General features: G+C 38.5%; 1 long non-coding RNA gene across 2 annotated transcripts in view; it reads left to right on the top strand.

Annotated features, from left to right (window-relative positions):
- The window catches only part of LOC122813037, a 532,484-nt gene that overhangs the window by 426,559 nt on the left and 90,269 nt on the right, over positions 1-15,656 (top strand). For both annotated transcript variants that reach the window (XR_006366626.1, XR_006366627.1), the window contains one exon: positions 12,943-13,182. This is a non-coding gene — a long non-coding RNA (uncharacterized LOC122813037). The remainder of the gene's footprint in view (positions 1-12,942; positions 13,183-15,656) is intronic.

Consider the following 15,656-nt stretch of genomic DNA (forward strand, 5'->3'; position numbering starts at 1 on the left):
TCCCAATTACTTCTTTCTTGCCCTTCATGCCTCTAACATTTGCTGTCTGCCTGAGGAAAAATTCTCTGGAGTCTATTTGGGGTATAAAAATATCTATGTAAACATTTCCATGCAAAAATCATTAATCTTCTAGATTTTGTTGCATATTTCGTAGACAAACCTATATCCTCTTGTTGTTTCCTTGGGAATTGCTTATCCAATCTCTCTTCCCAGTCCTTTCTAACCTCCTCTGATTGATTCTTGTAGTTATCATGCAATCTTTAATATGCTCTACTAATTATTCCTTTTTTAATTGCAGCTTCTGTTCTAGAGTCTATTAAACACTCTACCAGTGCTGTTCTTTCATTTAGAACCCTGTATTTCTTATTCTTTGCCAATACTCTGATATCAACCCCTGATAGGGAAGGCAATCTCTAATCTGCAGTCCAAATAAATTCTTGGCCTCTTCCCATTCTGTCATTTTTCCTTCTCTAGTTATTTGCTCCCAGTACCTTGGTTCCTTTGCCAGTTTTCTGCAATGAATACGAGCCCCTTCTTGCCTATTGTCTGTGTCCCTAATTGCAGTCATCCCTATCGACAGAATCTCCTTTCTCTATTCCAATGTTGGTTTAGTTCTTAGAATAACTTTTTGCGACTTCGTGGATATAATATTCTGTATTATTATTGTTATTCTCCTTAAGTCCTGCATCCAAAATCCCAGTCTCTCCTTTTTTTTGAGTCCCCCCCTGATTCATCATCATCCCTTTTTACTTTTAATTATAGTTTTCGGCTTCTGCTATGTATAGGAGTCTTAACTGTGTAGCTCTGAAATACCCCTTCAAATTGGGTAATCCCAATCTGCTCTATTCTACTGGAAGAATAAGCTTATCCCACTTGACTCTTGCCATCTTCTCCTCACAGAAAAAGTCTTTCATCTCTTTATTAATTGCTACTCACAACTTCTCCTCTGGTTGATAAAAATATGCCTGACCTGTGTATAAGACTAAAGGGACTAAACATATTTCAACTGCATGTATCTTACTATCCATATCCATATAACAAAGCTTCCATTTTCTCAGTTTCTCTTATTATTTTTTGTTTAGTCTCTTCCCACATATCCTTATCCACATATCCTTAGCTGACACACTAGAATCATTTTTAATCCACACTCCAAACCTGACCCATCAGCTATAGCTTTAGTTGATCTCTCTGCTGCAGAGGTGAACAAAGTGTGATGAAAGGGACAAGCTGATCCAGGCAATCTAAGATTTTTCAGCCCTCCTTTTCAAAATTTCCAAGGGATTTTCTATCTTTTCTTCCAGTTTGGCAAAACCAACAAACAGTGTCTACAAAGTTCAGGTGAATGGACATTTAAGAAGAAATGGCAAGGGGGTTCCAAAAAGAAGAGTCAAATCACCCAAAACCAAGAATAGTCCAACAAATCTGACTATTCAAGAGACCCTGTGACCTCCTCCCAGCCTGAACCATTTTTCTTCTTCTGGAAAGCCTAAATCTCCAATTTTCACTTTGATGACAGAATGTTTCAGACAAATGCTTTCTGAAAATCGTTAATCAAGTTTACAGATAGCAATGGGAGGAAATTCCTCCTTTCCAGGTGGGCTCTCCTGATCAGACATTTTGTTTACACATGTTCTTCATCAAGTTATTCCAAGGAGTGATAGAACCAGTTCCTTCTTCCCAGATGGGGAAAGTTTTTTATGCAAGGATATTCCTAGTGCCAAAGAAAGAAAATGATTGGAGACTAGTTCTTGAGCTTTCTTTCTTATGTGGCAGTGCCCAAATTCAAAATGATGTCACTTCACAACCTGTTTCATCTTCCTCTTTCAAGTTTACTGGCAACACTATATTTAAAAGATGCTTATTACATCCCTGTTCTTCCTGAATTCAGGTGTTTCTTAAGGTTTTGTGTGTCTGGATTACATTATCAGTTCTCTGCTTTAACCTTTGGATTATTTACTGCACCAAGAGTGTTCACAAGTGTCTAGCTCCAGTTATGACTCATTGTGGCCTGCAGAGTATCCACATTTATCTATATTTAGATGATTTGCTTATCTTTGCAGAGTTTTTTTCAAAGCGTCAGGAATCTCAGTCTTGGGTGCGAGATATCTTACACAGTCTGGGATTTCAAGAGAAAATTTGGAAGTCTTTCTTGACCCCTTCATACAGGGCGTTGTTCCTGGGATGTCAGCTGGACACCTCAGCACAAACAGCTTTTCTTCCACAAGTAAAAACAGATCTTTATTTAGATCTACTTCTAACGTTTTCCACTCAGACTTCACTCAGTGCAAGGTAATACCTCAAGTTTTTGGGTCTTATGGCATCTGTGATTCTCATGATGCCCCTGGCAAGACTCCACATAAGAAAGATAAGTGGTATCTGAAATATCTTTGGTCCCAGGGTCAACACCCTTTATCTTTTCAAATCCCAGTGCTGGGGTTTGTCAGAAGAGAATTTTCTTTGGTGGAGATAACAGATATCCTTAAATAGAGGTCTCTGCTTCTCCCTCCCTCCTGCAAAGCCATCAGTCACCACAGACACTGTGGACTTTGCACGGGGACTAGTTTCAGGAGAGATAAAAGTGCCAGGGGATGTGGGACACCAAGGACAGATTAAACACATAAATATTAAGATAATGCTTGCCCTGACCAAGGCACTCAACTCTGAACCATCTTTGGTTCCAGGGACCTCCTCAACTGGTTACAGACAATACCGTAGTCATGTAGTACATCAACAAGCACGCAGGAACCAAGTCGTAGCCCCTTTGCAGACTATCTGTGTTAGCTTGGGATACAGTTTCACAGCACAGTCTCACTCTACAGATATCCTACATTCCATTACAGCAAAACTGCATGTCAGTCAAGATGAACAGGATCATGGCAGACCATCATGTATGGAAACTAGATCAGGGGGTCTTCAAAGATTTGATCCACCTGTGGGGAGTTCCTTAACCAGACCTCTTTACATCCTCTCTGAACAATCAACTAGTGAGATTCTCTTCCAGGATTCCATACAAGAAAACCTGGAAGACATTTCCAGTATGCCTTCTCACACTTTCCACTAATATTCAGGGCACTTTTGAAGATTCAGAAGGAATACCCAAGATCATTGTGGTGACTTCCTTCTGTCCCAGGCAACTGTGGTTCTCCCTTCTATTGGAAATGGCCAGGGGCAATAACCAGAAACTTCCTCACAGAACTGTATGTACTCACACGAGAACAGGGGTGTATGATACTCCCTGACATCAGTCATCTTCAGCTGTCTGCCTGGATGACAGGATCTTAATTCCTTCTGGGCACCTGTTTACTGAGGACATGCAGCAGGTACTAATGGAGGCAAGAATGCCTGCTGTAAAAAAATCATATATTAGCCAATGAAAAATGTTTTCTAGTTGGTGCCAGCAAGATAGCCCGCACCCATTCAGAGCTAGATGTTCTCTGGTTTTACAACAGTTGTGTGAGTTACTATCCTATAGCCTTTTATTATTTCTCTGTCAAGATTCATTTATTGGCCATTTCAGCATGTCTGCCCATGGATCCTCCTCTTTCAATGCAGTCTCATGTCAAAATGTTCTTGAAAGGGGTTTTGCATAAGAGGACTCCCAAGAAAACTGGTGGCCCCTTCTTGGGATCTTAATTTTGGGTTAAAAAAAGCTAACACTTGCAAAGTCTGAACCAGCTAATCTGGTTTACTTGAGGTTCTTAACATGGAAAACAGTTTTACAGATTGCTGTGAAGTCTGCAAGAATGGTATCTGACTTGAACTCTCTTGCAGTGAGTCAATCCTCTCTCATTTTCCATAAGGGCAGGGTTTTGTTGAGAACTAATCCTTATTTTATGCCTAAAGTGGTATTCACGTTTACTTTAAGACAATCTATCCATCACCCCATTTTCTTTCCTGAATCTAAAAATGAAGGAGAAATGATACTTCACACATTGGATGCTCACAGGCAACTCAGGTACTATCTTGACGCAACAAAATCTTTCAGATCTTCAGATCAATTTTTTCATATTCTTGTGAAGGTAAGAAGAAGGGACAACCTGTGCCAAAACAGACTATTTCAAAATGGTTGTTTAAGGCTGTACCTTTTGTTATAGCCACCATGACAAAACTAATCCAGGCAGGGTCAAGGCCTCATCTACCAGGGCCTTGGATTTATCTCTGACTTTTTGGAAAGGGTTGGATTCTAGAAGTATTCTAGAAGCTGCTACTTGGTCCTCTGTACATACTTTTGCAAAGCACTGTAAGCTTGATTCCTTGTTAGGTTGAGATAAAGCTTTGCCAGGACCATTCTGTGGAGGTTCCTGGAGTCGTCTTCTTTCACCTCGCAAATGTAGTTAGTTAAGGTAATCTACCCATATTGCTAAGGCTACTGCAGTAGTGATCAATATGATGAACATAGCATAGTTGTGTAAATTGAACTTAACATAAAACTAGATGTTCGAAAAATCACTGCTACGGTAGCTGCTCCTTTCCTCCATTCCCCACTGTCTGATGGACATTTCTTTTTTGTTGTTAGTAGTGTTTTCCTTTCAGAGTTCAGCCTCCAGCTCTGTGCTGGCAGGAATGGTCTTAAGAGGTTTGCACCCAAAGTTGTCTTTTAGTCAGCTCAGCTTGAGCTGCTTAACAGTTTGGGTGGGTGGAAGGTGCCCTGAAGCTTTGGAAGCTGGCTGCCTGTTATATCCGTAGCAGGATGTAACCCATATAGCTAAGGCAACTACAGCAGTGATCATTCCATCATCTACTGTTATGGTAAGCTCAACTTGCATGACTATTTTTTCAGTATTTTGAGTTTTGGATGTTTTGTGCCTGCAGCAGCTTTTATATATTATGACTTATATGTATGTATGTATGTATGCACGTATGTGTGACGGAGTGAAAGAGAACAGTAGAAATTTTTGACATTCAATTTAGCTCATGTATTTTTCTTTGTTCTGTCATTAGTACAATTGTAGAGGTTCACAGCTGTTCTTAGATTTACAAGGATGTTAGCTGACACAGTTGTGTGCCTGGTCTGATGTATTCAGTGAGATTACATGTACGCAGATTTATTATTTTGAAACATCTCTGCATAAAGGGACCATCTGTACATTGCTAAGTCTAAGTCACGAAATCTGCTTTGAAATAGCCTCACTTGAAAGTATAACAAGTTCAGCAAGTGAAATCCTTCTTGAGGATCTTTCTTAAGCATATGATTTTTGTGAAATTGTGATGAAAATGCAGGATTGGGCAACAGAAAGAAAGTTTGGTAGCAGACTTAGCAGCATTCAGACACCTTGGAGGTAAGAGCTATTAAGTGGTAACCTTATACATTTAAAAAATGTACACATTCAGATACACTAAGCAAACTATGTGAAAGAAAGGGCATTATGGATAAGACAGATTCAGTGTCTAGAAACTTGGTCCTTAGATATTCAGGTTTAACAGCTTTGCTCTAAGTTGGTGGCTTATTTTTAATCATGGTTACACCCTACTTTGTATTCTAATCTACCATCGCTCCTTTTTAATATCCTTGCCCATCTGTAACTGCGGGCAATGTCTGTCTACTTGTCTAAATGCTGAAACAATAACAGCGTATTAAGGAAAAAGTATATATCAGTTTTGGTGCATCAGCATCTCACACCTGCAGTTGCTCGAGGCACTACCACACAGAAGGTTTGCATTACTCACTGAGATCTCAGTGAGGCAATCAATCCCAGTGGCTGCAAGCATTATTCAGATTGTGAGAAAGTTGTGCAACTTTGCTTCATTGATCAGTAATTTATACTGGGTTGAAAATGAAACCCTGGCTGTGATTAAAATAAGAAGAAGAAGGGAAAAAAAAGCTTGACTGTGTTTTATATATCCTAGTGCACCTTTGCAAATTAAGTAACGTGGATGTGGACGTATAATTGCATTTCAATAAAAAATGTTAATGATGTATGGCTTCCTTTTTTGACCTTTGGTTTTCTTTTCTAAAAGATCTGCTGTTGCATGTTTCACTGCCACTGGCCGGATGTGTGTGTCAAGTTGCAACCTGTTGGAAGTTTGACACTCGATACCGAGTCCTGAAACTAAAGAAAGTTAAGTGCAGCCTTTTCCCAATAGCAGCAAAGTGTGTCACAAAGTTAGATATTAACTGTGTTTTTGTGGAGGGACAACCCTATATGCACCTTGTTAGTTAATATTTATTGAACTTTGATTTCTATGTATCTCAAGTAAGATAGCATTTTCTGAGATGCAGCAATTGTGAATTTTTTTACTCCCTCTTTATAGTACTCAAGCTTTCCAGCTGTGAGGATCACACTTATAGTCCTCAACCATACAACTATAACCTATATTAAGTGATCAAATTTGAAAGTGGAAGCACAACATACTGTAGAAACAAGTGTTGTGGTTATACACTTGTCACTTAGAATTATTAATCTGTTCTATAATATGACCATAACAAATATGTAAACTTGCCCTCTGCCTGCAGTACATAATGTTCTTTTTAGAACTAAAAAGTGTGATATGCCTCATAATGTTTGATAGCTGACAGGTATGACCAAAGAAGACCACAGAGTGTGTAGCAGTCTGTTAAGTTGCATTAAAGTATGAGAGGGTGATAGATGCCTGGTAACCATATGCTTAGCTGCATGAATGGCGCAGGATAAAAGGCCAAGGGTCCATCTGCATGTAGGCAAGATAAATTAATGGAGACCTGTAAAATATTTCCTGTAAAACAAAGTGTGTAAAAGTAGTATGTGAAAGTAGTAGTAGCAGTATGTCTTCACACAAGCAGTATTAAATGAAAAGAAAAAAGTTAAATGGTAAACAAAGAATAAATGGAAAAAAAGTTTATTCACAGCACTGGTAAAATCCATGAAGGGAGATGTTTATATTTAGTTTTTGTAGCTTGCTTACATTGCCAAGGTGCTTAGTAGCATGCTTGGTTTTCTATTTTATTTTCAGTGGTGTAAAATGTAAGCTTTGATTTGTATTTCTATTTTATTTTTGCAGTGTATGCACGATTCCTTTGTAAGGCTACAAGTTGCTTAATATTTTTAACATATAACATATACTATTATACTTTTCAACCCCCTAGAGCAAGAAATTTGGACAAAGCTTAAAATGTGTGTGTGGAGGGGGGCAAAGGCCCAAAAGTCGGGATAAATTTTAAATATTGCTCTTATAATTCAAATATATGTAATTATTGACTTCAATCCTCAGTGATTTGTTAGGAAAAAAACATGCATTTTATGAGCAATGGTCCAAAAGTATGAGACAAATTCTGGACATTTGAGAGCTATGTATAACATAGTCAAAGTAACCCACTGTAACACACACACACACACACACACACACACACACACACACACACACACACACACACACACTGTGCGTACACATAACATCATGAAATCAATGTCCATCTAAGTCTGATACTGTTTTTTATTATGGACTCTGTTCCAGCTCTTTTCCACAGTTTCAGCTCTAAGACTCCAGACAGAGGTGACCTCAACTACAAGACAGAGACAACAAGACAGAGGGAACTACCAAGTGTTTTTTTTTTTTTTTTTTCCTGTATCTCACACACACACACACACACACACACACACACACACACACACACACACACACATACATATGCACTCACACCTACGTCAATTTACAGTCCCCAGTGTAACTTATTTCATGTCTTTCATGTCTTTGGAATGTGTGAGAAAACCAGAGCACTCAGTGGAGACCCACATGAACACAGGGGACATGCAGACCCTGAACAGAAGGCAACCCTGCCAAGAACTGAACTGGAAAATGTCTTGCAATGAGGTGGCAGTGCTACACATTGGACTACTGTGCTACCTATATATGTAGGGGTTGGGAGAGTACTAATCTATGAACCTATAACAACATAAAGAGTTGTCAAACTACGGGATGTTGGGTTACATGGATAGACACTATCACTGTTAGACTGTTCTTTATATGTGTTATTCTGCACTAATAAGGAACATAGTTTCAATATTGCAGAGGGAAGAAAGCTGGGCAGACCATCCACTAACCTTTGAACATCATAATGACCTCTTCTTGAGCAGTTAAACATATTATTAATAGTGTTTTATCAGCAGTGTTTTTGGTTTTAATTTTTCCAAGCAAATTTGGTAATATTCCAACTGAATTTTCTGAGAAGTGACATTAGGTAAACCCTGTCTACTTTTAAGGAGTGTAACTCTGTTTTTCATTTCCAAAATGGGTTAATAAATGTCTAATGTTTCTAATGTTTTTTTTATCTTTTGGTATGGGTGCAGTCTGTAATATCTTTCTGTATGTATCTCTCTAAGTTTTACACAATGTATGGGTAATTTGTATTATTTCTGTTGAACAGCACACTGTAAGGAATTGCATTTCAATTTCTTGCATTTTCTTGATGCCATACTGACTTCAGTGATACATCCGGGTCTCTGTGTGACTGGTCACCTGTCCCAACAGTGCCTCTTAGTCCTTTCATTCAAAGACCAAGTGCCACCCAGGACACAAAGACAACATGCTAAGCTACTGTCCATTTATTTATTATCTTTCTAAGTGAAGTTACGTAAGTGTTTTGCATAATCATTTTTATGATTAGCAAGTACATGATAGGGCTGATTGTAATAACTGCATCATTTTTGTATTTAAAACTCCATCTATAACATGAAGACACTTGCTATTTTCTGATATTGTATTTACTGTCATCTTCAAATTATTGTGCTTTAAAAGTATCCCTGAGCAGTTTTGGATTTACCTTTTGTGCTATGGCATGTGGTAACTTAAGCTATTAGAAATGAGAGAAGTCAACATACATTCCTTGGTAACGTAAAACCTATCAGCTGGTCTTGCCCATATGTTGACAGTCATACATTTACATTCTGCTACAATCTATGACCAGTTTCCCTTCTTTGTTTCCCTCTCAAATCAAAGCCAGTGCTCCTCACCGTCTTATTATTGCACTCCTCCCCAACTTCCCCATTTATTTCTCTGCAATGTCTTTTACTTTATGCATTTATTTGTAAGCTTGTTCTGTGTTTAATCTGCGAGTGCCGATATTACTAGCGCTACTTTTTGTTTCTTTGTTTCAAACAGTGTGATGGTAATGTTGGCATTTTCTTCCTCAGGACACTGCTGAAAATTGGCTTTTACATTTGTTTGGCTGCCCTGGTCAAAATATGGTGAATAAATAAACTGCATCACTCCACCCACCAAAAGGTCCACTAGCTGCTACTTCATGGGATCAGAACCTTTTCTGTTTGTGTTTTTGCAGGTTTACGCGGGTGTAACTTCTTGTTCAGATGGGGTCAAGGAATGGAAATCGTGTTTCTGTGTATACCCTTTAGGATTGATGCTGAGATTCCATAAGTGGTACGAGGAGGGTTTGCATGCCTTAAGTTTAGGAGGTTAAGATTTAAAAAGTAAATAAAAGGCACAGAAAGAATGCAGGCCAGCATTTTATCAGTTCACTACAAGGGGCTTCTCAGAGATCAGCAGTTATGGTGATTACTCATATGTATGGCATATCTTATATTGCTCAACATTTTATGTTTTGATAAAATCCTGACATTGAAACATTACCTTTTAGGAAGAGAAATGCATCACAGTGAAACAGCCAAGTGCCATAACAATAAAGTCATCAATTCATCCTTCCCTGCCTCTTACGCAGGGGTAAGTCTAAAATCTTAACCACATAAATAAGAAAAATCCTCACTATGTGGCTTTCTGGCTTCTGACTCCAAGATGAACTCCCTTGTGTTAAAAGAGAGAGGGTGGAGCTTTGCTTATTCATTGGCATTTTAAAGATTTTTTTGCAGTTAAGCAGTTTTTTCCTTCACATCCAAGCCTGACAGGTCCTAATTAAATGATTTTAAGATATGAAGATGACAGTAGGTGAATGCCAGCATGAACTGTTAAGTACTTAAATAAACAGAAAGGAATGTTATTGACTAGGTACTTCCTCATCCTGTAGATTGCAACAGGTTTTCTTTCTTATTTTTGTACATAGTCTCATGCCACACTGTTGAGGCAAATTTAGTAGATGAAAAAAATTACTGCCATGTGCAGAGAAACAGAATATTTTTTATTACACTGTTTTTGTCAGTATATGGGTTTTCAAATAATATGTAGGTACATATGCAATCTTTTATCCCAGTTTCACTGGGAGTTGGATTTAGTGTAGTCAATGGGAACAAAAAAGAAAAAAAAACTAATCCTGAATGGGACAAGTTTATCGCAAGGCACATGCATGCATTAAATCAGTGTATGCACAGCTAGGGGCAATTTGGTGGAGCACCAGTTTGCCTACAGCATGCCTTAAGATGAGTGAGTAAAGTGGACCTGCTGACAAAACCCCACAGGGATAATATGCAGACTCTGCACAGATGACACCTTAGCTGGAAACTAATAAAAATCAAACACTGTGAGGCAACAATTGTTGGCCAGATTTTTTTTTACATTAGCACATAAACACTGTATTCCTTTTATACATTTTGTATTGTAATTTGACAGTTGTTACAAAACTTAAGAAATGTTATAGTTCAAACTCTGAAAAGTTTCCCTGTTGCCTGCAGCCGAAATAATACCATGTGGAATTCGTAAACACAGCTGTTACAGAACATAAAGTCAACACTTCATTATGCCTTTTTATATTATAGAGGAAAACAACATGTAAAGCTTAGTAGTATATGGGTGTGATATACCAAACATTCAGCCCAACTTCTCTAGACAAATAAAATATTCACTTTGTTCACATTTACGTGACCATTTGGGGAAGAAAGACAGACTGGCTTACTGTGCTCCCCCCCCCCCCCCCAGGAGAGACCCAGGCTGCTTGTTTTCTCCTTTATGGGGACCGCTCTTTGATTCAGGGGTCTGCACCCCCTGTCAGTGATGCTGTAAAGTGGAATTTACACATATTTTGCTTGGCATGCCATTGGAGACAAGTACAGGAGGGATGCTGATCAATGACATTTAAGCCTTACTTTTTTTAACTATTCTTGTGGGAGTTCTTGCAGACTTTAACTGATTTAATAACTGAAGTAAAATACATTCAATGTATTACCCAAGTATCCTGAGTAATACCCCCCCCCCCCACACACACACACACACACAGACACACACTTCCTTGCACTTTCAAAATCTTGTAGAAGTAAAAGCCATGATTTTTGACAGTGGTCAAAAAAGGGTTGCCTACCATATCTTGGTTGACTAAATTATCATGACAAGGTAAAGAAGACTACAGCATGTTTTCTCCAAGAAAAGGACACATCTTCCCTTAACAGTTGTTTATGTAATTCATACTTGGAAAGTCACTGAAACCTGAGTCACATTCCTTGTATGTGCACATAGTTGGCCAATAAATGTGATTCTTATTCTGATTGAGCCAACTAACACACATGGTTATAATGCCTTTTGGTGCATGGGATGTTAATTCCTGCCTCTTCCCACCTTTTGAAGAGTTGAATATGTACCCATTTTTATTTATATAATGATTGCAGAGGTCAGTGAAATTCAGCGTGTAATTCAAAGCCCTTTAGAAGTTTTGCAATGCTCATTTCAAATGGATAATGATTTCTTACTCTTCTGCCTAATAATTCCCTTGTGTTTTACTTATCAAACTCCTTTAGTTTAAATCTGTTTAGAGACAACTACGTAGAAGCACCGCTAATATACTTGGGAGGGGGGTATGCAATCTGAATCATGGGTCTGCAGCCCCAAACCACTATTCTACTGTCAAAGTTTACTAGTCAACTTAAACCTGAGTTCCAAAAAGGATAGCTCTTTCTGGAAAGGAGAAACTCAACAAACAGTGATGTATGGTGCTGTATGCCACAGTCATGCGACGATTAGCATTGTTGCCTTCCAGCAAGAGGTTCTCCAGTTTGATTCTCGGCTGGAGTGCCTTCTTTGTGGAGTCTCCATGTCCTCCCTGGGTTTGTGTGGGTTTCCTGTGTGTGCTCCAGTTTCCTCCCACATTCCAAAACTTTTCTGGAACTTTTCTCCCTGGGCCTCTGCTGAAAATGGGCTCTGTCCCAGTTGGAATTTCATGGAAAAGAAATGCTAAGTAAGTGAGTCCTAGTGGTTCATTGGTTTGACTTAGTTAATGGGGCATTTAAAATCAAGAAGGTTTTACACCAGACAAGCATACTGCTGGATATCTCCTTGCACACCTTTTCCATACTGCTGTAATATGGATAAAATAATGGTTATCATGTTGAGCAAAAGAGATCGGGTAGAGGAGTTGGACAACTTATTACCAGCCATTCAGACATCAGAATCCATACTACATTTGCTGACTGCTTTTGTACAATGCAGTGGACTGCTCAGTGATTCATTGCCGAACACAGGTGATAGATGAAAGTGTGTTGTTAAACAGGTTTAAACATAAAGAGCCAAGATTAATAAAAACGCAACAGAAAAAAAGGATTACAGTATTTAGTTGTATGTTTTAACTCGTATATTGTTTAGCAAATACACTTGTACAACTGTACCATTCTATATTTCATGATAAGCTATTAATTATGTACTTAAGGTGCTACATCTGTGTCTTACACTTGTGCCGTTCTGTGCTTCATGACTAAGCTGTAAATTGTGCTGTTTAAGATGCTAATTATGTATTGTGGTGCTGCAGAGCTTGTCTGCTCCCTGGTTCATGCAACTCATTGGGTTATTTATCCTGCTAATATAACGTAAATGTAAATCTGAAAATAAATAAATGGTAGATGGATATGTGGCAGTATGGAGGAGTGCAGTTGTAAAAGATTAATGCCATACAAGTGGAGAGAGAAAAATGATATGTAAGCTTCTCATCATACGAGGTACAGCATAGTGTCAGAATGTTTCATACAGGCTTGCATAACTTCTTTGAGCCTAACAGTAGTGGACATCTGATTGAACAAGTAACAGCATAAAGCAGAGTACTGACTGCGTTTTAATCTTCAGGTTTTTTTTCTCCCACAGCTGGCCATCAGCTACTGCTGGTGCCATTCTGTAATTACCAGACGTGCTGAATTCACCTAATCCTGCTGCGGACCTAATCCAGTACATGTTCAAGACAATGAGCCATCATGAGGGTGCATCACACTGCTGCTTAAGGAGCTTTCTGTTTCCAGCCTACCTGTCATTCCCCACTTGGTGATATCATAAATGACAACCATGGAAATCCACAGACTGCCAATGTATTGCCTGAGATATTGTAAGGTGAGTCTGATATTGCTTCAGTTATCCAAGACAAGGCCACATCTTCCCTTAACAGTTGCTAGCTGTCCTACCTAGCATGAGCAGAATGACAAATGGCACTATTATTTCTTCTCCCCCACCCACTGCCAGACTCTTCCAGGTACCTGAGCTAGGAAATGAACTTGGGTCATGTGGGTAACAGTTAGGAATCACTCCCTGTGTGCCATGGAGCCAGGTACCTGCAAACTGTCTTTTAATCTGGCCAGGTTTGCTGGTGCTGGTATTCTAAAAGTAGACATTGGAGCTCTGCAGCCTGGTTCATAGAGCTGTTATGACTAATTAGCATTGTAGGTGTGCTGCTGCAAACCACAAGCTTAGCTGCTTCTTATTGCGGTGCAATGCATTACCTCAGCAACACGAAGCAACACTGTTAGCATGCTGGGAATAGCACTCAGAAAATTGCTGAGGGGGCAGGTAAGGAAACATTTTCTATTTGATAATATAATAATAATTAATGATAATGTTAATAATAACAACAATAATAATAATAAAATCCAGTAAGAGCAACAGAACATAGTGGTTTAGTTTTCACTTTGCACTTAAACTGAGAATATTATTCTAAAACTCTTGTTCTACAGTGGTTAGTTGGAGGGACGCTAGGTGTTCAGCTTCTACTTGCCTAATCTGTTATTTGAGTAGACCATTAGACCTCGGGGTGTGAGTTGATCATCAGACCATGAGGTGGCATGTAGCATATCACTTGGCTCTGAGTAAAAGCGGATTATGTTAACTGCAAGGTGATTTTACGACTCGCATTTGGTCATTGTACCCAACTTTTAGCTGTAACCACCCTTTGAGCTCAGCCTAGGGTTTTCAGAATAGTATTTCATATCTGTTATGAGCAGTTTCTTTAACAACATTTCTGCAGAGAATGTTAACCATTTGCCATATGTGTAGAATATTTTGACAAAAATCAAAACATGCAAAATTCACAGGAAGGGAATATTCAGTGTTTCCTTTATGTGATTGCTAATCAAGTAAACCATAGCCAGCAGTTTTCAGGAGTGAAGTTATTATTTTGATATGACTAATTGTGTGAACTCGATGCTTGTAGGATAGGAGAAAAAACTGTGATAATAATTTGAGCTGAGAAGTAATCACTCTGTAGCGCATTATATTAGCTGTTATGCTGGACAGCTCGCCACTAGTCTGCTAGGAAAAAAATGAAGTGAGTGCCACTGGAAATGCAAGGAAGTTACATGGCCTGAATAGACATTCATAGCAAGTAAAATTTGCCTCAGGATTCAAAAGTGAGCCTTAATTTCAGTGTATGCAGAGTAATATGATCTAATGTGAGTACTCAGAATCAGAATCACATTTATTGGACAAGTATGCATGCATACAAGGAATTTGACTCCGGTTTCAGTGACTCCAAGTATGAATTACATAAATGACATACATACAACTGTTAAGAAAAAGACAGACAACATACATGCAACTATTAAGAACAAGACGAAAAAAGTAAATATACATATACATATACATATACATACAAGGTGCAAAGTGCAACTCAGTGCAAGAAATACTGAAATAAACTCTGAAAGAAACAAGTATTAACAATATGTAAACAATGCGGCAGAATCCTCTGAGGCTTGGGAAAAAGAATACCCGAGCCAAATAAGCTGAGTTAACTGTTTATGAACTTAATGGCCTGTGGAAAAAAACTGTTCTTATATCTGCTTGTTTTGGTGCGCATTCATCTATAACATCTGACTGATGGTAATAGTTCAAAAAGATGGTGGCCTGCATGTGAAGGGTCAGTGATCATCTTTCCTGCCCTTTTCGTGGCTCTGGAATAGTACAGATCCTGTTGGCAGATGATGTCATGTGTTACTGCTGTAGCATGGGAGTAAAGATGACTGTTGTAGTATAAAGCTAATATTTGTGAGAGAAAAAAAGACAAAATTCACCCGTAACATATGTGAAATAGGAAATATCAAACACCCCACAGCTTTTAATTAACTGCTGACAAGTAATTTTTTTCTTCCAAGTGTTCAGTTATAGACATGCCTGTTTTGCCTCATGTTTCCATTTTGTACATTTGTTTTTTGCTGTGGCTCTCTGTGTATGAAATTTGCTCAGAAACCTCATTTTCTGTGGTTAAATTACTGAGGAATTTGTGCTGGAGTGAACTGTAGAGTACCTTCTGTTTTTAGGACTTTGAATGACAGCACATTTGTCTTTCATTACAAAGTCTATACGTTGATGTTGTGAAATTAAGTGAAGATGTTTGTAATTTTGAAGCATGGACAGGAGCTGATGGTGGTAGAAGAAAAATGACCTTGAGTATAAATGTCAGTCTTAAATTTGTTATTCAAAACTTTTCAGTTTTGAGTTAAATGCCATTGTGCTCCCGTGTTCTGTTTCCAAATTTCAAGTAAAAGTAGGACTACTGGGGGGAGGGTGTGAAGGGAGTGGTATATTTTGCTTTCATC

Source organism: Protopterus annectens, chromosome 10.part0 (assembly GCF_019279795.1).
Source record: "Protopterus annectens isolate FY-2018-M chromosome 10.part0, PAN1.0, whole genome shotgun sequence".
Taxonomy (NCBI): domain Eukaryota; kingdom Metazoa; phylum Chordata; order Ceratodontiformes; family Protopteridae; genus Protopterus; species Protopterus annectens.